Source organism: Agelaius phoeniceus, chromosome 9 (genome assembly GCF_051311805.1).
Source record: "Agelaius phoeniceus isolate bAgePho1 chromosome 9, bAgePho1.hap1, whole genome shotgun sequence".
NCBI classification, from domain to species: domain Eukaryota; kingdom Metazoa; phylum Chordata; class Aves; order Passeriformes; family Icteridae; genus Agelaius; species Agelaius phoeniceus.
This window is the reverse complement of record NC_135273.1, coordinates 16,209,367-16,235,119: the sequence shown is the minus strand read 5'-3', so window position 1 is coordinate 16,235,119 and position 25,753 is coordinate 16,209,367. Positions and strand designations below refer to the sequence as shown.

The 25,753-nt window shown below is 38.2% G+C and overlaps 1 protein-coding gene across 3 annotated transcripts in view; it reads right to left on the bottom strand.

Annotated features, from left to right (window-relative positions):
• The window catches only part of PLCE1 (phospholipase C epsilon 1), a 140,019-nt gene extending 126,500 nt beyond the window's left edge, over positions 1-13,519 (bottom strand). For 2 of the 3 annotated variants that reach the window (XM_077183063.1, XM_077183065.1), the window contains exon 1: positions 12,737-12,946. The gene's annotated coding sequence lies outside the window, so the exon portion shown is untranslated. Of the gene's footprint in view, positions 1-12,736; positions 12,947-13,390 lie in introns of those variants that run through there. The other variant, XM_077183064.1, reaches the window with a different exon arrangement.
• Between the last annotated feature and the right edge of the window lie 12,234 nt (positions 13,520-25,753).

Sequence of the window (25,753 nt, the reverse complement as noted above, 5' to 3'; positions counted from 1 at the left end):
AAAACCCCTGTAGGCCACATTACAATTCAAATTATAAGTACTATTTATTCAATCTCACTCAATAAATAAATAGGACAGAAATATACCCACAATCAAAATTACAAAGTTTCTTTTATAATATACTGTCACATCTTCCAAGATAAATGGAGTCAAACACTGAAAATACAAAACAAATTCCATGTTTCTTAAGTTCCAGTTGCATTTCTTTAACAATTTAACCTATTTGAAGGAGAAACATGCCTGAAGATTAACATAGCACGTCTTCATTAATGATTGTGACATATTGAGGTGATCTTTCATTTGAGAACCTTTAAAATCATTGTAATGAACATTTACATCCTTGCTGAGGAGGTATTTATTTGCTTTTCCTGGTTATCTTTCAGACCCTTTAAGAAAGTAGTCCATTAAATATTTCTGACTACTTGTACTTACAATCTCTGGCTTATAAATGTGCATTTGTACTTCACCCGTTATTTCAGGACAAAAAGACAACCTTCACCAAGTATTCAACTTAAGTTCAGTCTTCATAAAACAGGTCACTCATGGGTAGTACAGTTAAGCTCCTTGCTTCAAGAATAGTAAGAATATAGAATTCTAAACATTAAAATCTGCTCCCTTGATGAGATGGGACTTTTTGCCAGATTTTAGTCTACTTCAGTCCACACACTATAGTTAATTAGGTTAAGAATATGTGGCAAAAGCTAATTCTGTGTTATCTAACACAAACAATTACTTGCTCAAAGCTTCTTACATTTCTTAAAAGTTCTTGTATTTTCAGCTGAATAGATGGAATTTTAACCCAATGAAGTTGTTCGTAAAACCAATGGACAAGCATCTCAGAGGATATTTAAGGTTCATGTAGTGTAGCTAAAAGTACAATAAGTACAATCTAAAACAAGAGAATGCACAATAATCAAGCATTATATAACTTAGTTACTCCTAGAAGAAATGAATTTGAAATAACTGCGACGCCACTTCCAACAAAAGCTTTTCTTGGAGCTAAGGTATTATTATTACTAAGGTCTTTCTCCTCTACAGACCCTCAACTAATGTGCAACTTCTTCACAGCCAAAATGATTTACAGAACTTCTCTTCTATATCTGAGTAACATCTGCATGAAATTTATTGAGTCTAGCATTTTCGAGACTTGCACTTTGTAATAAACCCAGTTGCTACAGGCCAAGTTAAAAGTTGGAAGAAAATGTGTACAGACACACAGTGTGCCTTTACAAAGTCATTTCCATAAGAAACTAGGCTAAAAACTGCAGTCATAATTTGGAAAATGACACTTCCTTCTCCAGAACACCTTTTTTTCTATTTTGACTTAACTGGCAATATGTGCCAGAGAGTCTGCAAGTATCCAAACAAAACTGTTTCATTAAAATCTGAAAATGTTCCTAGGAAATCATTTTGGTTCTTTTACCCTAGGATACATTCTTATATTAATATGCCTCTGTAATAACGTATTACATAAAAATTGGTGTTACATATATACTTTCTCAGTCAAGCAGAAAGATTTGTTTGCATCCATTTGATTGTGCAGCCCTGCTGCTAACACATTAACTCAATACAAGTCTACTCCTTGTATTTAGGTCAGAAATGTCTTGGAAGGGAGGAGAGGTGCACATATCCCTGATCAATGCTCTAAACTTGAGCAGAGAAGGGATAGCACCACAGAGGAAGCAGTTGGTGCCACAATTAAACAAGCCAAAGAACACAACCACAAAAGGACCGTGAAAGATAACGAGCCAGCCGACGCATGCTGAAACACTCAAGGTTATTTCTGCTGTAACAGCTTAAGATCAAACCACTCTGTTTTCTGTACCGTTCTTGGGCACGATAACAACAAATGAATGCTACAAGCAGCACGGCATTCCATGTTGTTAACCCAGGATCAATGTGGGTATTTATCAGAGGCACTGTCAGGGCTCTGAGAACACCAAGTCCCCAAACACCATCAGCAGCCCCACCTGCAGCCCCCCACAGCAGGCCCAGCTCACCCACTGGTGCCTTTCTTGACCCAGGTGGACCACAGCAGAGTCTCAGCCCTGGGCTTGTCCTCCCACTGACCCCTCCTGCAACCCCCCAGCACAAGAGGTCACTGGTCTCACCATCAGGCACAACCACAAATGATAAAAAGAAGTTGAGGGAAATGAATTACCAAGTAACACTCGAGCAGCAGTATGAATACGGATTTTTCAATGTTGCCAAGAACAGGGATGAGAAGGTTACTCTGAAATGCTGAATCAAACACTATCAGGCCAGTACTGAAGCAGCAAACTGAAAGATAAGAAGCAGTCCAAGGCCTTGTAATCAGACTTCTCTTGGGCAAGATGACAACAGTGACTTCATCCTGCTGAGGGGAAAACCCTGCAGACCAGTGCAGGAGGAGGCTCACCTGCAGGACAGACCATTCAAACCAGCTCTGACCCCAGCAGGCGGCTGAGTGTGTTATGAAGTAATAACTGGCACAAAAAAAGATCCCTGAAGGGAGGCAAAGCAGCAAGGAAAAATAATGGTCTGTGCAGTCTACACAGCTCTGAGCAAAACAAGGGCTGATGCTGGCAACAGTGCTCTGCTTGCAACAAAAACCTTGTAATGTTTCAAAACGGTGCAAAACAAAAATCTGCTTCAAGACAGTCTGCAAGGTGATGCCCCTCAGTGACATGCCACAAGTGGTCAAGTTCATTGATGATATGAACAGAAAGTGTTTACACGTGGCAGCTCAGTGAGGGTACCACCTGTTCCAGCACTCACAAGTGCAACAGGCAGACTGTAGCTCTCCCTTTTCCAATCAATATCTTGCATACTGTACGGAGATCTTTGTTTAAATAGTAACAGTTTCTAATGTGGATGGTATTGCTTTCCTCTCTGGTACTTCCTAGTCAATAGAAAGCCAACAAGGAAAAGTCAATTTCTCATGAAGTTGTGTGAGAAATGTGGAGATGAGGTATAAAGATACAGTACCTGTACACCTAGAATAAAGTTCATGGATAACCGCAGATGACCTGTGAAGAAAGAGCATATAAAACCAGCACACGTAAATGAATGCAGACTAACCTGTCCTTTGAGATTTCAAATTAAATATTGTTCATCTGTGTTCTTAGGCATGCTACTGCCACACCTCAAAACAGTTAGCTGCTCCTGCAAATCGTTTTCATTTCCATCTTTCCCTTCAGGTACTAGACCAACTTTTTTCTTGAGTCTTTAATTTTTTATCAGTAGTCCTCTTATTTTATTACGAGTTTATCTTGCAATCTTGTAAGTACCTCCTTATAGATCTGGTCCTGATAATTTAGTGGGGACTGTGTCACACTCAGACCCACTGTATTCCAGACACCTTCTTACTGATTTCCAAAACTATCTGCTTTCCCTTTTTACCTACCTTTAAGAAAAAAGAAAAATCAGTAGAATTGAATTTAGTTCAGGAAAGGCAAGCTCTACCTTCAAACACAAAATCTACCTTAGACCTCACAAAGTATTTGACAAACTTCGAACACTTCATGAGAGTAATCTAAGAACAAATTTAATTAGAAACAGACAGCACACTACTCACACTGAAGTATTCAAGGATTCTGTATAGTTTTCTGGTGTATTACTTGTTCATTAATGCTGGTTGGTTTTATTTAAGTGTTCTAATGCTTTTATAAAAGCAGAAACAGCTATGGAAGTAATAAGGGTAGTAGTACTACCACATTTAAACATTTTTTTGAAAATACAATGCATGCATTTCAGCACTTCTATTCTTACAAGTTACTGCTCTAAAAAACAAAAATTGTACCCACTACATAAATTTCATAATTATAGAGAAAAAGCAAGCAGTTTGGGTGTACATTGTTTATATAACTTAATAATAGCTGTACATAATCCAGGTGTGCATAATTACTGCTTATAATAACCATAAAAACCAAAGTACTTCCTTAGTTTCCATGATTCACTCACCAGAAAAAAGTTACACAGCAACATATACATAATCTTAGGTACAGTTATGGTAAAAAAATGTGCAAGAGATATTACAATAATTATTTATTTTTGAACCATAACAGAACACATTAAAAATAGTCTAAATTTTATGGATAATCTCCTTCATAACTTAAGATTCTTATTTTATATAGTCATACATCATTCAAGGGATTGTCAGATTATCGGAATACTGAAAGTTGCAAAGCCCTGAATACAAGAAAATCAAGTACTAGAAATGCCTACACAGAAACATGCAATAAATAGTACAATGTCTATGCTTTTTTAATTACATACTCATATGTACATCGAATATTGAAAAGTAAGCAATTAGGTCTTTAGATTTAGTAGCATGAGAGACAAGCCACATGCAAAAAACCTGTAATTCTGTAGACATGGAATTAATTGTTGATATTTAGGACTGCAACTAGAAGAGAAAAAAGTACCACCAAACTGATGATCAGAGAAAAAAGCCCAGGTTAATATATACAAGTTCATTGTAGATAAGAGATCTTTTCTCGGGGGCTTTGGGTCACATCAAACAAGAAAGAGACAGACAAGTCATACCAATAATATGTCAAGGACCAATACTTCCAAAAATCTGTATGCAGAAAGGTCAGAGCTTCCCTTTCTCTCTGACAGAGGAGGGGCCCCAGCTTTCATGCTTTTCTGGCAAATAGAGGGAACATGGCCAACTTTCTTTGCATTTGCTGGCCAAAAGCTGAGACAGTCTCTGTCTCAATTCAAACTTTAAAACCTTTATTGGGATGCATATGGTTGCTCACAGAATAGAGCTTTATTGTAAGCAAAATGGCTAAGGCGGGGAAACCAGGACACAAAGGCTTTTTTTTTTTAATTATCCACTGATTTCTTTGACTCAAATGTACAGAAATGTATGGAAGAGTTTTGCTAAATGCAAATGCAAGCAAGAACAAGAAATTGAAGGTTGTTTTTTTTTCTTTTGTCCAGGGCTTTCCATTCTTCTCAACAGCAACCTCAGAGCTCCAATGCTGTCACACCAAACAATTTTCTTTGCTTTAAATCTGTGCACACACCTTCCTCAAATATTTTTACAGCTCTCCCACTAACTCCTAAGTCAATTCTATGCAGCTTTCTGTAAAGCACCACAGTTGAAATGAAGTTCAAGGGTGCACTGAAGCTGTTATAAAGGATAACACTATGCTGTACTGTTGTAACTGTGGTACAGTATCTTTTGAGGCTAAAACCAGAAATTTTAGCCTCAAAACCAGATTTCTGTGCCTAGCCAACAAGATAACTGACTGTTAAGGATAAACATTTTCATTATCGACTTGCATAACAGAATAAAGAGTATGTGGAACAAAACGAGGGGATGACACGAAGATCAAGTTAAGCTTTGGGCAAAGTAGAATGATATTCACAAATTTTTAGAGAATACACAAACTTGCCTCTTCTGGGAGGGTGGAAGTGAAGATCTCCAGAAAACCCATTACTGCCTGTGAATCTCTAACATTCCTACACCTATCAGGTAACAAAACTCCAAACAAATGCTATGATCTGAATCCTGAAAGAGAATTCAGGCAGGCATAGTAGTCTAATACTAAACAGACATTTGAAAGATGTTACTGCATATTTTAACACTGACCTGTTTTATAGCCTGCTGTCTAGGGAACTGTTTATTTCTACGCACCACTACTGAACCTGGCTTGCAAATCTAGAATCACAGTTCACAAAGTATAAAGAATTAATTTCTGAAGGGGATTCCTGGTATTGCCAATTCTTACAGTCATGTACTCAGAGGCACTGTTTTTCCAGAAGCCCTAGTTGAACTATTATATAATTACTAGTTGTACTGGTAGTATAATTATTCATAATCTGAACCTTAAAAACAAAACTTTTGTTTATAAAAACAAAATGCAAATGGGAACAATAATGGTTTAATAATTCTAAGACAAAAAGGAAGGTTCCATGGAAGGAAAATGAGATTTTGGAATTTGATGCTCTAAACGGTGCTGACAACATATTTTTCATAATTAAATCAATTTGTTGGTGTGTCCCCAGAATGGATCAGAATGATGAGACAAAACAGTGAAGATACATCTCAATTGTAGATATTATCCATTTATTAATATCATAAACTACCCCATTATTTTTCTAATGCCCTGAAAGTTAATCTAAAATTTTAGTATTTCCTTATCCTGGTAAACCAGAAGGACCATTTACAATCCAAAATGTCACTGACTTTCAAGGTATCCTATTGCTTTATACAAATAAAACTACAAAATTTTAAACAAGACTCTTTTTTTCCCTGATCCCTGAAGTCCTTATGTCTCCTACTACAAAGAAATAAGAAGTTTTAAGACAGAGTTACAGAATTTGCTGCATGAACAAAATCCGAGCAAGCAAAACATTCTTCCAAAAAGTGTTCATAGTGAGTGACACAGGGATCCAGCAAAAAACATTTGCCATAGCTCAGAATTTGCTGGGACAAGAAAAAATTTCAGCTGACCTCTAAGAACAAAAAAAGGGATTGAATAATTTAAGAGACTCATAAATGCCTTCTTAGTCATGGGCCTGAACTAACATTTTACAAGAATATTCTTTCTTTATTGCAAATCCAAAATGTTCCCATAACTATATATAAACAAATTCAATCTCCACAAATAGATTGGTAGTTGACAATATCTGCTTAACACAAACAAGAACAAACAGTATTAATATTATACTCTTTCTCCACAATGAAACTGGCTGCTAAAGCTTGATTTTTAATGATCACAGCCTTCCTATACCAGGGTACTACCTATACATTTAACTTTTATTCTCTTTTAGAAAAGTTAGGTAAGAATGGGAAATGAGAAGTAGTCAACTTTAGACTTTTATCTACAAACGTTTTCTGCTCAAGTAGCAGGAAGGCTAGTTTGGCTTAGGTAAAAAAACCACCTTCTTCAACCTGACACATCTAAAGACAAATTAAAGAATTAATAAAGAACTCTGTTTCGTACTGCAATTTAGTTTAACCATGTATTGCAGTCCTATAGTCTCTGAAATCTGCTTTAACTAGAGGGACAAAAGCATAACAAGTACCACAATGAAAACAACAGCTCCCAATGCTATATGGACTTGGCCTAAGCTAATATAATTTCACAAGATGATGGAATACTGATAGCTACTTTCTAAATCCATCCAACAAAACAACCAGAATAAAAAAACCCTATAATTGTACTAAAATACTTAAATTACCCAGGCTAATGATATAAGGAATGCCTCTAAGTGGTATTGTCAAGGAGGTTTTTTTAAATGACACACATATGAAACCATCTATTTTATGTTGTTATTTCTTCCTATTTCAATTCTAAGTCTACTGAGTGAACACCACCGCTGAAGTTGAACTTCTTGCTTATACTTTTCTGAATAAAAGCACAGAATGAGAAGACATGTATATTCAAATAATGACAGCAACATTCTGAGTGGCTCTTAAGACAAAAGTAATTCCGGCAGATGTCCAACTGTTTGATTTCACTGTTTCTATTTTCGTTGTCTATTCCATAAATCGATTATTAAGAAAAACACAAATAAACAAAAAAGGTACAATCATAACAATAGAAAGGTAATTATGCAAGATTTTTCCCTTTTTGTATATTTTTGGACGTAAAAATGCAAACAATAGACTATTCATGCTACACTGAAAATCTTCAAGGGCTCTAAAGGAGCCATAGTAAGAAATATTCTTGACGTAAAAAATGAAGAAGTACCGTAACACAAAAGACTTCAAGAAGCATTATCTGCCTGGTCTTCTTTGACACCACTGCCACTGAATATGTTCCAAAACCATGGGCTGTGGCACAGCTAAGGAGTGAATATGAACTCTACACCCAAGCAGGGACTCAGCCTGTTTGCCAGCCCCTCCTGCAGTCAGATATCCAGGGGCTTCCAGCCTTACAGAGATACTCCTCTATGTTCACTGCTTCCCTAAGTGTGCTGAACTAAAATGGGTGCACACCGAGTGATCAGAAACTCAAAGCTTTCACAAGAAATACCTACAATGAGGTCATTTTCCCACTGCTTTCAGTAGAAACAATGCATGTACTCACAGAACATCTGACACACTTGAAAGTCACCGGAAGTGTGACTCCAGAAAAAGTTAGGAAAATACTATCCAATTATTAGAAATTGCCCACCAATGGGCAACAATCTCATATAAATGCATTTTAACATACTTGTCCACATTGAACAATAGCTAACTGGTTGAAAATACATCTTTGAAAAATGTCAGAGTATGAAAATTACCTAGAATTAGAACAGAAGCAGAATACCATCTTCAAAATGCAAACCAGCCCGGATATTACAACACTGTGTTTTCTTTTTCCCTTGCAATTTGGTACGTAGCTAAAAAGCCAAAACTTTAAAGGAATTAAAAAGGAGGCATTCACATCAAGAAAGTTCCTCGAGAAGAAATCTACAGGTTGTTCTTTGATGTGAACTGCCTGTAATGCACAGAGCAGTAGCTGATCTGGTATGATCCCTTTTTATCTTGCTAAATTCCAAAGGGAAACCAAGTTGGTTTTCCCCAAAACACTGCTGAAAGGTATTTGTACCACTACAGAAAGAAATTAACCTAATCCAAGCAACAGAGTTTTGTACTTGGAGTAAAGGAATGCATTATGAAAATGTTTGAAGGAAGATGCAGTGTAACAAAAACCTCAAATACCAAAGATCACTGCAGCAGCATTCTTGCTGTATGCTGTAGCACAGACAGAGAAAAATACTGTGGGAGGAGAGATCTCACATCAGAGCATTGTCTGAAACAGCAGACAGCAAGGTCCTACTACACAAGGCAAGGTCAACGCAACTGGAGAGTCATCTGTTTAAGAAAACACACTATTATTAGATGCAAGTTATGCAGCACTTGTGCATGCTAACAGAATAAAACCATTACCCCAAAAATATTTTCAAATGGTAGCTTCAACTTTGCTCTCAGTGTTTCTACTTTTTTGTGTCTCATTTAAAACATTGAAATAAATAACATAAAGAATACTAAAAATGCCTGAGCATTTAATTTTTAAATTACTTATGAAATGTTACAACTGACAAATACAATAGTATACTCATTTTTTTTAAATGAGGAGGCATCACTGAAAATGTTGTAACAAGTTATTAAATATTACTTACTGATAGCAATGTAGAATAAAAAGTATCCCACAGTGGACAGCCTATTTAAAACCTAATGATATGCCTCAGACTACTGTAAAATGTCAAGTACCTATACTGGCCCACGATACCTCCTCCTAAAGGACTCAAGCCTGCACTGTCTCTATCACCATTGCTAAGCCAAGTACACACAGGTTTTGGATGTAAAGAATGCAGGAGGCAGCTCCATGGGGCACGTCACATACTCCACAAGGTTTGTGTCCCTGCTGCTCTAAATCATTGACTGAAAGAGCTGGTATTACACTGACACTTGATAAATTGGAGCAATGTAGCGGGCTCTGGAAGAAGGATAATTCTGGTGGGGAGCTGAGCTCGTTCCTCTCAGCTCTTGTTACCAGGTTTCAGTAAGTGCTGCCACATTGAGCTCTTGCTTGAACATGTTGGATTATTTATGAATGACTGGGCAGTTAAGAAGAAAGTATTGTGGATGGCCTAGTTTAAAATCAGTGACATTAATTATGTCTTGGACAGAGATGTCAGCATGACAGAGTATGAGAAACCAGAGGACTTGGATCGCACATTGACATACTTACAAATTAACTTTGTTTCAAGTAAAAACCAAAATTCTGTGCCTTGAAACAGAATAAAAATATTAGAGAACTCCCAATATAGGAAATTCATAAAAGGTCTGTCAGCACTTTATCCTCTGCTCTTAAACACAAGCCTTATTTCACAGATAGATGTTTTGCTCAAAAAATCAAGGAGTGAAATACAACCACCAAGGAGTGAAATATAACCAATATCTGGCAGTATCATGACTATGGAAAACCCTACCCATAAGCAGATATATATATATATAGGTTTGCCAAGACAAATAAAGCAGCATGCAGAGTAAGCTGGACTGCTCTCACATAATATGTACTCAGTCATGTAGGTCCTCAAGTACATGAGCAACACCTCTCTTCTAAACGATTAAGAAAGCTCCGGAAGGGACAAAATTAAGGAAAACATGGATTTAATGCTAGCATGCTAACAGCTTTTTAAAACAGAGACATGATGAAAAGTGTTACTTACAAATGAATCAGACTGCATATTAAAGGTACAGAGAGCTATTAACCTGCTGTCTGCACAATCAAATCATAGCCATTGCTCACTGAAACCATCAATGGCTGCATTGTGAACAGGCATGAGAGTAAGTCTGTCCACCCGGGAACTCCATGATTTGTTCCAACCTTTCAGTTACTGGTATTTTCAAGAAGTATATAAAACAAACAAAAAAAGAGATGTGAATTATTGCTAATAACACGTATCATTGTCATTTATAAAATTTAAGAGTCAGACATGACCCAAAATCTGTTTTGTACTAAGTGCTGTAGAAACAAGAAACAAAATCACAACCCAAGTTCTGAAGTGTGGTTATCAGTGTTTTAGAAGAAAACACTCCTAAAGAAATGCTTTTGAAAATACGCACATAAATTAAGATGATCACTTAAAAAAACCCTTAGTTTAATTTTTAATTAAAAAATCCCTATGCAAATCACGGCCCTCTAATGAAATAATAGATTAATTACTTTTTGCCTCCTTAATAACTGAAGTTTTTCTCTAACTAATTCTCATTTCAAATCCAGAACTACTGGTAAATTATAGCTGCTTTTCTCCAAAAAAGAAGGAAGAGCTGCTAACTTAAGCAGAATGTTTCCAGTGGTTATAAATCTACAATCTTTCATGAACAGTCACAGCTGTCACTTTTCAATATGTGCCTTGTCCTATATTGGATTTCCATGCAGGTTCTAGTCACTAGAGGATCTCAACATCCATGTTTCTCTTAAATAAAACAGCCCTTTGAAAAAAGAAATACTTCTATGGATACTTACAAGTAGTGCTCAAATTGTTTCATTACATTCTTTTGGATAACCTAAATACAGAGAATTTCTTTTTCTCATATTACAAATCTCCCAAATCTCAAATTACCTTATCATCTCCATGAACTTGCTCTATGTTTAACATAGTTTTGAGAAATTCGTTATTCTGCAGTAGGGCTTCCATATTTCTTGATCTGAAAGTTTTGCCTTGTGGTATTTCTTTTCCTTTTTAATGTCTTGGAACCCTGGTTTGAACATCACACTTTTATTGCAAAAAATGCATCACATTAAATTAATGTTAACTGAGAGGACAGGAACTGCACTGCCTCGTCTACAGTCACAAAGTCTAAATAACAAACTTTTTACCATGTATGAAAACAGAAATGAACTCATTACAGCATCTGAGATTACTACCTCCATTTGGCAAGAATGAATTCTATTTAGATCACTAAGAAAGCAAGACTTTTAGAAATCCCCTGCAAATTTGTGCAGATGGGCATACATGTCCATTATGTCTTGTGAATTTCTCTTGAGCACTTCCTACTACACAAGCCGGTGTCTGTCTCACGTTTCACCTTGTATGTTTCACTCCTCGCATATTTGTTGCGGTGCTTTTGTAATGATCACAGACATCGGTTGTTTGCCATTGACTTTTTAAGGGATGTGATAGCACAGATCAAAGATGATTATATGTAGCTGGAAAAACATGACTTCTTAAACTACATAATAGTCACTGCTCTGCAATGATTACTAAGAGGCTGTTTCATAATTGACAGGTTCTCTGATCTTCTTTCAAATATATAAATGTAAATGATGGAAATATTTACAAACTTTTGTCATACAAATGTAGAGGATGGAAATATTTGGAAAACTTTTAATCAAACTTTTAGCATAATAAATGCAACAAGAAGGCCAATTCTGCTTCTTACACAAATGCCTCACTATGAAACAAAACATTTTACTGTTCCTTGAAGTACAGCTGATCCTTCAGGCATTTCTCTACCACTCTTAATCCAGCTCTTTCATTTCCTTTATCAGAAGAAGCCCAGTTCACAGTCACCTGTATAGGCTCTTCCCTTTATCACCTGTGCTGGTGGCATCCCAAGAGGGTGCAGTAGAACAGATAAGCATCACACCTAGACACTTTGGTCCTGATCCTACAAACACTTCAGCGAAACTACTTCAGTAAGTGTTTGCAGACTTTGAGTCTTTCTAACTCAACAACACTTCAGCAAGTGGGGCAAAGAGAAGTCTGGAGCTGGGAGGAATGCACTGCCCCTTCACGCTGGGTGTCAGGGCCTGCAGCACCCCCAAAGAGCAGAGACCCACTGAGGGGGAGAGAGACAGCACCCATTGTCCCTTACAGCCACAGGCTCCTTCCAACGCCACATCTCCGATGCACTGCACCAATCTGGGACTACATTTTGCCAGACTTTAACGTAAAACTTACAACTCATTGTACAGTGGAAGAGAGAAAGCGAGAGATTAATTGAGAACAATTTCTAGCATGTGGGATAAGGGTAGCCCACCCCAATTTTCATTTGCATTTGGGGTTTCCTTGAACCCTGCCAGAGGAAGAGGGAGAAGCCGTAAGCCGAAGGTCGGGCGGGGAGGGCGCGGGGGCTGCGGAACATGGCCGAAAGCGGAGCCCCCGTGCCCCCCGAGGGCACGGCCGCAGAGGCCACGAGAGCCGTGGGGGCCGCAGAGAGCCCCCGAGGAGGGCCGACCACGCTCAGGAGTCAGGGAAAGAGCCCGTGAGAGCGGGCGGGGGTGTGCAGGGGACGCACCTTTCAGCGTCCCCCCGGTATCTCGTCCTCCTCCTCGGTTCGGCGGTGACTCCAGCGGCGGCGGGGCCGCGGCGGCGGAGCGCTCTGCAGGACGGGGCCGCCCCCGCCTCGCCAGGGCTCCACGGCCGCCGCTGCCCGGGGCAGCGGAGCGAGCGAGGCGCCTTCCCCGGCGGGTCGGGGGCGGGGGCTGCGGGCGCGCACCGCCCCGCCGGGCCCGGGAGGGACAAGGAGAGCTGGGGAGGGGCTGCGGGGCAGGGCCGCCGGCTCAGTCAGCCGCGGACTGAGGGCGCGGGGCCGCCCGGGAGGGTTGCCCCGGGACCGCCCCTCCTCGGTGGTGGAGAGCGGCTTTCTCCCACAGGATGGCTGCCCTCGGGACGGTCGCTAGGATCATCCCCTGCACGCGAGGCAGATGGGATGCGGCAGCTCCTCCTTGTCCTGCCCGGGGCAGCCCCGCGCTCTCGGTAGGCACTGTGGAGCCCCCCGCAAGTGCGGCAGCGGGAACCGCTGGCCCTGGCCCCGCGTGCGCGCGGCTGCTCCTGAAGGACCGGGCGGCTCCCGCTGAGGGGACTCCCGGAGCCAGAGAGCGCGCCCCGGGTCCCGTCCCGCCGCTCGGAGCTGCCAACTGGAGCCGCCCGCGGAAGAGTTTCCTCCTACCTCCCGCGAACGGGCGCCGTCGGCCAAGCGCCCCAGCGCCGCGCCTCCGCACCGCGGAGCAGCGGCGCCGTCCCGCGCGGCTGGAGCCGGTCCAGCGCCATCGCCGTGCGCACCCTGCGAGCGGGGGCCGGGGCGGGGGCGGGCCGGGCCGCGGCTGCCTCAGCGCATCGGAATGTGGGCCCGCGCCCCCCGCCCGGAGCGGCTCGGGGAGCGCGGGAAGCGCGGCCGCGCTCCGGAGCGGCTCGGGGAGCGCAGCCTGCCCTCCGCCTCGCCCCGCAGCATCTCCGCGGCCAGCGGAGCCTGCGGAGGGCAGCGGAACGCGGCGGGGCTTCATCGTCGCTGCGGGACAACGCGGTTTGGTGAAGGAAGGCAGCAGTGCACCTCTGCCTGCGATTATTTTCTCTACGAAAGTACAAGAAAGAAAAGAGTCTCGTAAAGTTCTAGTTTAAAGAAACCATTCTCAGTTTTTAAACTGGCGAGAATTGGCTATAAGCTAACACGGGTTTGTTTAGGACTTCTTTTGTGAAGGGCACCGATTCTCATAACAAAGGTATCTGGGGATGTGTCCCAGTGTGGGGCCGTAAAACTTCCAGTTCGTTTATTTCACTCTCTTTCAAAGCAAGGAACTCTAAATAGTATAATCTTACATGATACTATTTAGATTATTGCCGCTTGAAAATCAGATCTAACCCTACGTATTCTACTTTGTTACCTGAGCAAACACACATCACCTCATTGCAACAATTATGTTGAGAGCATAATACAATATTGATGTCCTGTAGACAGTAATAACAGTGGAGAAAGTCCGTTAGCAAATACTCTATTCAACAAATACATCAAAAAAGCCAGTGAAGTTACCCACTGGTAAGTTACATGTTTTCAAACAGGTTTTATGTTGTTATTTGGAATATTAAAACAAATCAGGTCAGGTATAGTGTGTTATATATTTGTTCATTATTAATTCCTGGCTTTACATTTATTATCTATTCTGAGTCTTTCCCTGGCTTATAGGTTCTGGTTATTAGAGAAGAAAATACATCCACCATAGTAGAGCACCTTGATCTTTTTAGCAGAATACCATGTAAATAATTTATTGTTTAAAAGACATAACACATGGTCAGTCTGAACTAATTTCAGTAATTAACTTGTAATATTGATCATCCTATACTGAAATATAATATATATTGGATAAAATCCAGGTCCTGCTGAAAATTTATCCTTGCCTTTGCCTCCAGCATGGCCTGGATTTCATTCAGTGTATATAGTATCCAAAAAATGCTGTAAGACAATATTTTGCAGAAACTGAAATTTGAGTTATGAATCTTTTCCAACTCATGTTTTTCAGTACTTTCATATATTTAGAGCCTGAATATTGGCTCAAAATACATTTAATTAATAATATTCTAGTGTACACTACAACTTATGTCAGTTGCTTCATAGCAAGTCATGCAATGGGTTTTCAGCTCTACAATAGCGACAATGAATTATCCTCCAAACACAGAGGCAACACCAACCTTTCCACAGAAGCTTTTTCCAGTTTCTCTCTGCTTTTCCACTTGTTTTAAAGAGTGTAGGAAAGTTGCTATCACATTATTCCAGGGGAAAATATATATAACTGTTCCTTTACAATGTGTTTGCACTTTTTTTCCAACTTCCAAAACTCCAACAATAAAAGATATCCTATACTGAAAAGGAAGTGTTGCATTTTACTGAATGGAAAATTTGGAGAAATCACCATATCCTTGACCTGCCAAAAAGGCATCTGTCTTCAGGCACATATCAATGGGCCAACTTAGCACACTGGGGATCAATAACAAGCTTGAGCAATTCCTTGTATTAAGGATTTTATTCTTGAGATCCAGCTCCTCACCTGTAAACTGAGGACTTTTTGTTTCATCAGGATACTGGACAATTATTTAATAACAGTAAGATTTTTGAACACTGTGAAAGCTACACTTCAGATACAAAAGTGACAGGTGCTCTCTACAAAGTAATTAGATGCTCATTTTCTCCAGGACATTTGCTTCTCTGAAACTGTAGGAAAGAAGTAATTATGAGTATTAAAAAGCTGCAGAACTGCTCTTTTCCTATAATATATTTATGCAATTAAATTGCATAAATTACCAGTTCAGAAATTACCAGTTACCAAGTTTAGTAATTACCAGTTCAGAAATTGCATCCCTGCTACCAAGCATTGCAGGTTGAGAAAAATTTGACTAAGAAGAAATAATGGTGGCTAGATCTATGTAATAAAGCTGCTGCAAGCAGACCTACTTGGGAAGAAGCTCATTCCCTTGGTACAAGTTGGAAAGCTGCTGTTAGGATTGTTAGCCAGGACATCTCTCCCTGGTTGTACACAAAATGGAAGTGACTCCTCTCAAAGAAAGTCACCTTCCTCCCTTCAAATTTGTTCTCAAGGTGGGCAAACTCTGCAGGCAGCCAGAATTCCACTTTCTCTGGGGGATCCCACATCTGAGCTTTGCAGAAGTGAATTTTGAGCTGCCTGGCAACCTCAGTGTTATACAGATGAAGAAAGTATTTTTTTGCTGGACTTAATTCACGGGTCATGGTTTCTTTTTAACATTCTCAGCCAAGCAGAGAGTGCCTTGAGAACGCTTCAGTTTTCTCTCTCACTGTACATCAGTGTCCACCCTGTTCTCATGAGAACTCTCTGTTAGTCATCACATTATACCCTACTGCTCCATCAGGCCTGATGATAAACTAAAGACAACACATCCAGCTCAAATACAGTATTTATAGGTAAAGAAAAATGCAGTACTTCCAGAAAATATTGGTGTGTCTCACAGTCTTCTACCAACCATGCAGTTTGGAGTTTGGGTTACAGAATTGATTTAGAGATGAACTTCAAAGTGATGCATAAATATTACATTCCACACATTCCTGTAAGATGGTAAGTATTCACATTATACAGATGGTGAAACTAAAGCAATGTGAGTTACTTGGGCAATTTTCCCATCAGGAAAAAAAGTACAGTGGTAGCATCAGTACTCCAGAATACCTGGCTTTTTTCTGCACTCAGTCTGAACTATGAATCACTTGCCTAAACCCTGCAGTATAATGTATAAAGGAATATTTTGTTTTTAATCGTGGTATTATATAGCAATATTTTCAAACAATTTATTTAACAAATTACATAAAATACTTAAAATATGCTTTTAATTTAAAAAGAAATAGCCAAAAGGTTTTTCCTTGGGCTTTGCTCCAAAACTCACCCTTCAGCTAGGACTAAAGAAAAGCACGCACATTTGCACAAATGCAAACAGAAATTCTAAAAGAAAATTAGAAACGCATGAAAGTAAGGACTGAGAATGTTTTCTTAACTGCACTCTGGTTTCAGTACAGCAACATTTTCATTGACTTACTAATGGATAGGCAGTTTTCTTGTGAAGAAACACACAGGCTTTATCTGCAATTAATTCCTTGCTTCCAAGAAACCAATTATCATTCTACAGAAGTGCAGCCCACAGAGGCAGGGTGGCGACTCCTCTGTCAGGGCATCTCAGCTCTCTGTAAAGCACAACCCTGCTTCAGCCATAAAGGGACTCTGCCCCGTGAAAACAGTTCTTACAGAAAGGCATTTTCACTTAAGACAGTTATTTTACTAAGAGACCTATTTTGAAGCTATTTGTGATTGCTAGATAAATAATCCCAACCAGTACGACTTCTATACTGATTCAAAATGATAAATAAATAAATACATAATAAATAATACAAACTACTTGAATTTCAGAAATTGTTTTCACATTATTAACTCTGGACTGAAGGTTGCTTATGAAGTCTGATATTCTATAAATGTTCCAGAAGCTTTGTAACTAGATTCCAAACTTAAGGTTACTTTATGTGATGTGAGGTCACTTTTGCCTGACTATTATAACCATCAGCAGTCATGAAGGCAATTCTGAAAGTCTACTGCACTTGCTTAAAGACTTTCGGACATTTTAATTAGGGGAAAAAATGTAGCTAGATTTTTAAAAAGAACAGTTAGATAAAAAGCTGAAACAATGAGCTTTGAAATTGACATCCACTGTTTGACTTTCAAATCATTAATAAAGTCATCCCCCAGCCAGTCTTTGGAAGAGCAACAAAAGGTTTCACAGTAACTTTTTTTTCAAATATCTCTAGGAGAGAACATTTCTTCTAAGGATAATTAATTGTAAATATGGAACAACTGCATTATCATTTTTTGGCTACACAAGTTTTCGTCTGAGATATTTCATATTTCAATGAAGTAGGTCCTGATGTAGATCAAAGAAAGACTTTTATGCCTTTACGGCTTCCCATTGTATAAACTAGCTATGTTTTTAGTATGCCATTATTTTATGATAGTTTTTAAAGTTAGACACTACATTAAAATACCGATCCTCAAAACATTGGAGTGATAACTCTTGTTTATTTCATATTACATTTCAGGGACAATGGAAATCAAAGTATTAATACCAGTAATTGAATAAACTTAATAATTTTTTTATAAAATTGAATACTATACCATAATTTTCTGCTAATTCTCCCTAAAAAAAAAAAACCCAAACCAGAAGACAGAAAATATATAGCTATTAATTAGCTATTAATTGACTAATCTATGAGAATTTGGGAGTCAATAATAGACATAAATATTAGTCATTTTAATGTGGCAAGTAACTAGCACTTTCATTCCACATCAAATTATATAGTCGTATTGAAAATGTATTGACAAGCCTGCTTTATTACTTTCTTCATATAGTCTTGAAGTTCCTGAAATACACATTAAAATCCTTGATACATTTATAATGATAAAATGTGTTGTTTCTTGCATAAAATTACAACACTTGCCTGGAAAGCACATCAATGCTTTTCTGAAATCTATAATAGGTAAGTAAACAATAATCTAGTGTTTTCTACAAAGTCTGGCTCATTGATTAGGTGTTGAAAATAAGAGAGCATGAGAATGCTTGTGGTTAATAGTTCTTCAGAAATGAGCATTTATGACCAGGACTTTCCACAGAAGAAGCCAGACAATCAGACTGTAAAAAGGGTAAGGGTAATCACTATTTTGCTCTTTGCTCATGAAATTAAAAAAAGGATATTAACTTTGCAATATCTATTACAGTCTCTCCTCCAAAAAGGAACATTATTAAATTTACTGTAAATTCTAAAAATACGTATTTTACAATCCACTTGTAAAGTTCTAGTATAAATATTTAAAGGAGAAAAAAATTGCCTTGTTCCATTGTCACATCAGTGCACATAGTTTCACAGCTAGTCCTGAACAACACAATTTTATGTAACCTAAATACAACAGAGCTTTAGTAAAATGTTTTTTCTTTTATAATAAAACCAAAATAAACTTCAGCTTCTGTTTTATATGCCAGTTGAGATTCTTTGCAGTAATTCCTTCCACATCTGCTCTGCAGCTTTCAGGTTTATAAAAGCAGCATCTCCCAATTTCCTTTCATCAAGATATCCATATGCTGTGTTTTATAGACATGTTGGTGCAGTTTAACATGGAGTCACTAATTACAACTTGGAGTCATATATATGCTAAGGTTAAGAAGATAAATACATGTGGTTATGAGGCATTTAATACTGAAAATCCCAGACAACCTAGTCAAAAATTCTTCCAAGTGTGATAACATAGGAATAAAAGTACATCTGAAGTTATCATGGAAGTCATAAAAACAGAATTGACACTTAAAGGAAAAAATTAAACAATAACACTATACATCAGCACCACCAGATTCTAAACCAATGACCTACAATCATCTGCAGAAAAGTTACCAAGAAGAGCGTGACAGCAAGACTGCTGCTAAAGAACCAAATTGTCTGTGAATGGGGCTGGTATGGAAACATCTTCACAAAATATTTAACCAAAACAAATTTCTAGGACTTCTAAAGACAGTACAGTGTTGATATCTGCTGGTTTTAGGTTTCTCAGTTGCCAGTGTATTGTAAATGTGGCTGGCTTGCCAGTGAACAGTCCATCGATGGCAGCATTTGAGGGGAGAGGGAGCAGAAGATGGCCTCAAACCACATGAATCTTCACCATATGCAGGGTTAGAGTTTTGCAGCCCTGACTGATCTGTAGTCTGTATTCCCTTTCCTGAGCACCCTCACTGCACACCCAATGCCTGTCCCCTGAGAGTACAGCCATAAAAATCCCATTGATTCCACCTCTGAGAGGTGACAGTGTGAGCACAACTCCAAGTAGCTGCTGTTCTTTACAGCAAATTGTATGTAAGCATGTAATGATCTATATAAAAATTTAGGGGCCTAAACATAGCCATTAAGCTCCAGAGAAAGACATCTAGGCTGCAGCTTTAAAAAGTGCAATGTAACCCATCATGCTTCTGTCAAAAAGTTCCTAATACTTTAAAAACATTTAAATGGGAGAAATGAAATGTGAATAATGCTTTTTCATTAATTGTCTACTTGGAACATATTTCCAACTCTGCATATGAAAGAGGAAATCTGTCTTGTCACCAAAAAAAAATCTTTAAAGACTGCAAAAATGCTTTCAATCCTGAAATGAAGTTCTAAATATCCAAGGAGACAAAAGGCAAATTAGAAAAACATGCTACAAAAATATCTGTGGGCATCAGAGAATTTGGAAAGACCAGAATCCTCCAGAAAATTTTAAAAAGCAGAATCAAACCAGAAAATATATTTTTCTTGAGGAAAACAGTATTTAAGTTTACTGATCAAAACTGACATTTAGAGAGCTACAGGCTAAAATATTGTCCATCACCTTAAGCCCAAAGTTTCCAAGATTAAAAAAAGGCATAGTAAAGAAATAGAAATGTGGCTATCACTCTAGTTTTCCTATTTTTTTCCATGCTAATCATGGGATACAGGCTGTAATCTGAAGCAAGCAACATGCTGTCAAGGGTATTCTTATATAATCAGCAGAGAACAAACTGTTCCTTCTCTTCCTTAAATCTGTACCCAATCACACAGTCAGGCTTCAGTGGGACAGCTTTGCTACAGAGAACTTGCCAGTGAGAGAACAAAGATTTTCCCCCAGACTTTTCCTTTCCCTTTTCTCCCCCTTCCTTCCCCCTCCTAAGAGAAGAGGAGACACAAGAAGCTGTTCTATAAAGCTGAGTCAAGATGATTTATGACAGACATTGTAATTAAAATTTACAAGTCTTGTTGATGCAAAAAATATGGTTAGTTTGTAAAGTTTCTAGCTTGTCTTAATATATGTGTATGTGTGTATGTGTATTTTGCACCTTCCTTCCTTCCTTTAAAAAAACCACATAACTGTGCTGGTAACATCAGAAATTCAAATTAGCCACCTTTTGTGCAAATTAAGAAGTACCAAACTGCAAAGGAAATACAGCTACATGGTTCTGCCAGGTAAAGCAGAAAAGGGAGATAAATCACATAAGCAAATGAGGCTTCTGGGGAAGAAAAGGCTGTCTTGCAGTCCTCTCATGCAAGATTTCAGATTGTAGTATTTTGTTATCACTCTCCATTTTTAATAATGAAAAAAACGTTTTGTCACATGGCAATAATAAAGAATATCAGCTAAGTGTTTTCATATGGACTCCCTACATACATTACTACAAATAGCAGAACATAGGGTCTTATTCATACTACATAAATATGATGATTAATGAAGAAATTCAACACACATCTTTTACAAGGCATGGATTGACATGAAATAATTCTGGCAAAGTGAAAAAAAAAAAAGAATCGGGTTTACTTTTCAACAGCAAAGAGCTTTTTCCTTCACTTCCTGATAAAAACTTATTAGTGACTGAACAATTTTATGGTAATATAAAGGAATATTTGCTTTATGTAATAAAGTACTAATGGGAAAACAAGAAATAAATACTAACATGTGATTCACAGTGCACTGTATTTTTATAAAATAAAATGGATTTGCCACGTAGCCTTTCCAAACAATATTAAAAAGGTTTTTCTCTTCTTTAACATTACTCAGCTTCCCAAAAACTGTCCAGTACTACCTATGAAGTAGAACAACACCTAACAGTGCCAGTTAACACCAGCAAAAAATACTCAGCCAACCTTCTAATGGAAAACATGTTGACAAGTATTTTTTCTAGCTCACTGTAGTACTTAGCCATGTTACCTCCTCCCTTTCTAATATTTTTCTGCCTTAATTCAAGTTGGTACAACCTTTCCCAACTCTACCAGGCTTCAGGCACAGTATGGTGCGTCCATATGGTGCATCCTCAAAAGGTTGCACAACTTCCTTATTTAATCAGCTGCTCTGCTGAAGAGGCTCTTCCAGCACACCTGCTTCTGTCCACAGCCCTGTGCTGTGGTGACCAGAACAACAGTTACTGGGAAACCCAAGCACTGGGAATAGCTGGCAGTAGGGCCTGGGGATGAGGTACTAGATGATGCAAAAGGCCTCCCTGCCTCAGCATCTGCACCAAGAACTATGTAGGGGTCTCACCCCAGCCCCAAAATAAAAATTAAGAGTGGAACAGAAATATTTTTAAATTCCCCAGCCAAACAGCAGAAAAACAGAGAGCAACAAGGTCAACTGCTCAGACAGCATATGTGCTCTGTTTCTGTGCAACCTTAGAACCAGCAGCCTAAATTCATCCTAGCCCAACACAACTTGCCAAAAAAATTTAGCAGTAAGAATGTACTTGTTATCCCCTTTTTTTTTTAATAATATTAAGAATGTTTAGGACTTATGCTACATATCCAGACTGCATCATACCCAGTACCATCATAACTGATAAGGTGTCCAATCTCATTACAGGATCCCTGCCAACCACTGATGTTCACAGAAAGGGAGAAGACCCTCTTCTCCTTGCTCCCTAGAATTTTAGACAGAGCCTTGCCAAAGTCATCCAGCACCATCTAGAATCTTTTGCTCTGAGGGAGGTGAAGGATACAGTTTAAAACAGAGAAAAAGAGTTTAAGAAATTATTCAAGGGTCTGCTGAACAGTATTCTGTGTAGTCAGTAAATTGCTTCAATAGCATTTTGAATCTTACTTAAATTTAATATTTAAACTGAGTACATCATTGTACTGAAACTTTTAATGTCTAGATCTGTGGATCTGGATTTTTAAGAGAATTTAATCTTGCACCCTAAGGAATAAATTAAGAAACATAGCCCCACCTGCCGACAGAACAGCCACACTACAGAGGGAAAATGAACTTACCCACTGGCCAGGAAACACAAGTTTTCTTTCCACCTCTTTCACAGGAACCCCAAAAACACTTCATTCCAGCAGTGCAAGAACTCAAATCTTTTTCCCTTTGCTCAGAGTGTAAACTCAGCTGGCAAATCAGTTTTTCATCCTTTCTGGAATTCACTGCTCTTTAACAGGGTAATGTATGAACTATTCAGCAGGGTCAGAAAATACAGCTCCATAAAAGCCAATTGAAGAACAATCAACTGAAACGTATTTGAAGAGTTCATCTGTGTATTTTATCTCATGCACTACTTCCTGTGCTCAGGACTGTAAGAACACTTTATCAAATCAATAAAGTGCAGGGCATGTAACTATTTTGCAACTTCAGTGAAGTTTGTTTTCCAATAATGGGAATGCTTTTTAATTTGAAATCCTTTGATCTCTTTTCCTTTTTGCTTTTTGTTTGTTTTGTTGCTTTTTGTTGTTTGGTCTGTCTGGTTTTGGGTTTTTTTTGTGTGTGTGAATACATAATTGTGTAATTTTGTTTCAAGAGTTTTATCATCTAGTAATAGCCTTTGTTTCTTATGCTATGCCACTAATAATTTCTAAATAAAAATTTTTAATAGTCACCAAAAAAGTTCTTTTCCCTCCCCCTTCCCTCAAAGCTTAAATTTCTTTTAGATTAGCTGTTCCAAAGAACACACAGAACTGCCAAGAGAAAGTGGCAAAGTTTCTTTCACAAATAATATTCCTTTGCCTATGCCTGGCAGAGTTATATTTCTGGGAAGTACCTTGCTTTTCCTTTACTTTAAAGCATGTGAAACAAACAGTGACAAGTTGTCCTACAATGAGTTAATTTTTGAGCATACAAAGTGAAGAGGATGCTTGATAGACAGGCCAATGCTGCCAGTAACTCCCCACGATGGAACTCACAGTCCCTCTTCTCTTTTTCCCTCTCTAAGTTACACCCAGAAAAAAACATCTCTCACCTCCTCTCAAAACTCTTGAGTGCAAGCTTGAGAAGTTCACTTCTGATATCTTCTGCTCTTACAAGAACTGACAACACTGTAGGAAGCAGCACTGCTGTAAGGACAATAAAAATTAGCAATCTTTCCGTAAGACTTAGCAAATACGATTTTTTTTTTCCTCTTTGGTGAAAAATTATTATTAACACACTAGATACTGGGAAGTGCAAGGATGAATTAAGTATCACCTTGTGACAAGTGGGACAAGAGCTGAATTCCAATTATGATGTATAGTCATAAAACAGAACAAAAACATCCAGAGAAACAGACTGCCAGTTGGACACAGGAAAATGTAACTTTACTGATCAATGCTACAGTGCTTCCAGTTAAGAAATTAATGTATGGAAATTGATGGAACTTCATTTTGTCACTAGCTTGTTGCAAGGCATAAAAAGTGATGCAGCATGATAATATCAGAGAATCTGAGGCCTATGTTCATGTTTACTGGGGACTGTTTGATTAACAGTTCTTTCATTAAGTTTTACAATTAATGCAATCAGTTATATTCCACTAATCAATGCAAAACCAGAGATTAATTCTTCAGAATCATTTTATTAGCAATGAGGAATATAAATCTCTTATGAAAATATTCTTAACATTTCAATATATAAGAATTGTCTATAAAAATATACTACTACATAACAAAGCCAGTAACTTCTACAAAACATATAATTCAACAATATATTTAACAATATATAGAACATAGCAAAAATCCTTTAATTAATGCTGAGGGTATTTTACCCCCTTTTTATCAAACAGTAATTCACAAAACATAGGAAATTACTCATTCTGATATACAGAAGTTATCACCATAGAACTCTATATGTGCTCCCCCCGAAGTCACCTGCATCTGCAGGAACATAAAGCCACAACTTTTCTTTGGATGTACAGTCAGTTATGACCCCAAAAACATTCTGCTGGTAGCTGCAATGTCCTGCTGAAGTCAGTGATCAGCACTGCCAACACTGAATCCATGCAGGGACACAGACAATGTTTTTATTACCCTGGTGGGGCTGATGCCACAGATGAGCCTGCCATGGTAATCATGGTTAGAGAACTAAAAAAACAAACTCTTCCTGGGTAACTACTGCTAGTTAGCAAGGAAATAACTTCAAAAAAGGCTGCCTCCCTAGAAATAAACCCTCCATCAGACAGCTCTTAAAACAAAAGCTCAAGGAAGAGAAAATACCATGGGAGTAGTTATGAGTTTTTAAATTATGATCAAGGGAAGTACGATCCATTTTGTTATTACTAATTCTGAGAAGCATCATCTTGGACCACTTTTTGGAATTGGGCATCTGTTTTCAGAATAAAAATTACACATTTAACTAGTAATATCACCAATGCTGTTAAGTTGAGGTTATTTCATGCCTGGTGTTAGATAGAAATCCATTTTAATTATATAGACCACTCTTGTCTACTACAATGAGCTTGTCAAATTCTTGGTGTAGACTTATTTAAAAGCCCTTATTTAAAGGGCTTTTAGAGCATACTTTGAACAACCAACAGAACCTGAAAGAAATTGGCTGCTGCACAGTGACAGTACAAAGCCATCAGCTTTCTACAGAAGAGTTGGGTACATAAGGCATTAAGGCTACAAAGTCTCACCACCAGCAATTACAGTGTCTTGCATAGTAAAGAACATATGAACCAAACTTATGATGCATCAGTAACAATTAAATCTTTTTATCCCTATGTTTCTGTGCAAAATAACCAGTAATTAATTATTACTCCTTCTATTCAGAATCCACTGAAATCGGAACATTGAATGAATATGTTGAAATTCAAGAGAAACTTAACATTATAACAAAGCAATTGCAGTGCAACAATATTCCATCATATTACATAGGAAGGAGTGCTATTAGAATAGCATATTTAAAAAGTAAAGATCACAGCAGGACACTACAGACAATGAACACCAATATATTTCTGACTCAAAGCTCAGAAAAATAACTTTTGACCCTGAGAAACTTGCTGTATGAAAAAGCTAAAGAAGATCAAAATCTAAAAGAATCAAGGCTCAGACAGTTTCATTTCAGATTCTCAAACTGTTAATTTTTGGAGAAAAGTTTTACCATCCCAACAGAAATTTTAAGAAATATTTTCAATTGAAAAACCCCAGCATTTCATCATATCCACACTTCTGTAGTTTCATTATCTTTAAGGCTTGCAACTAATATGTAGGCTTTCTGCCTATATTTGAGAGGAAGAAAAATTTAAG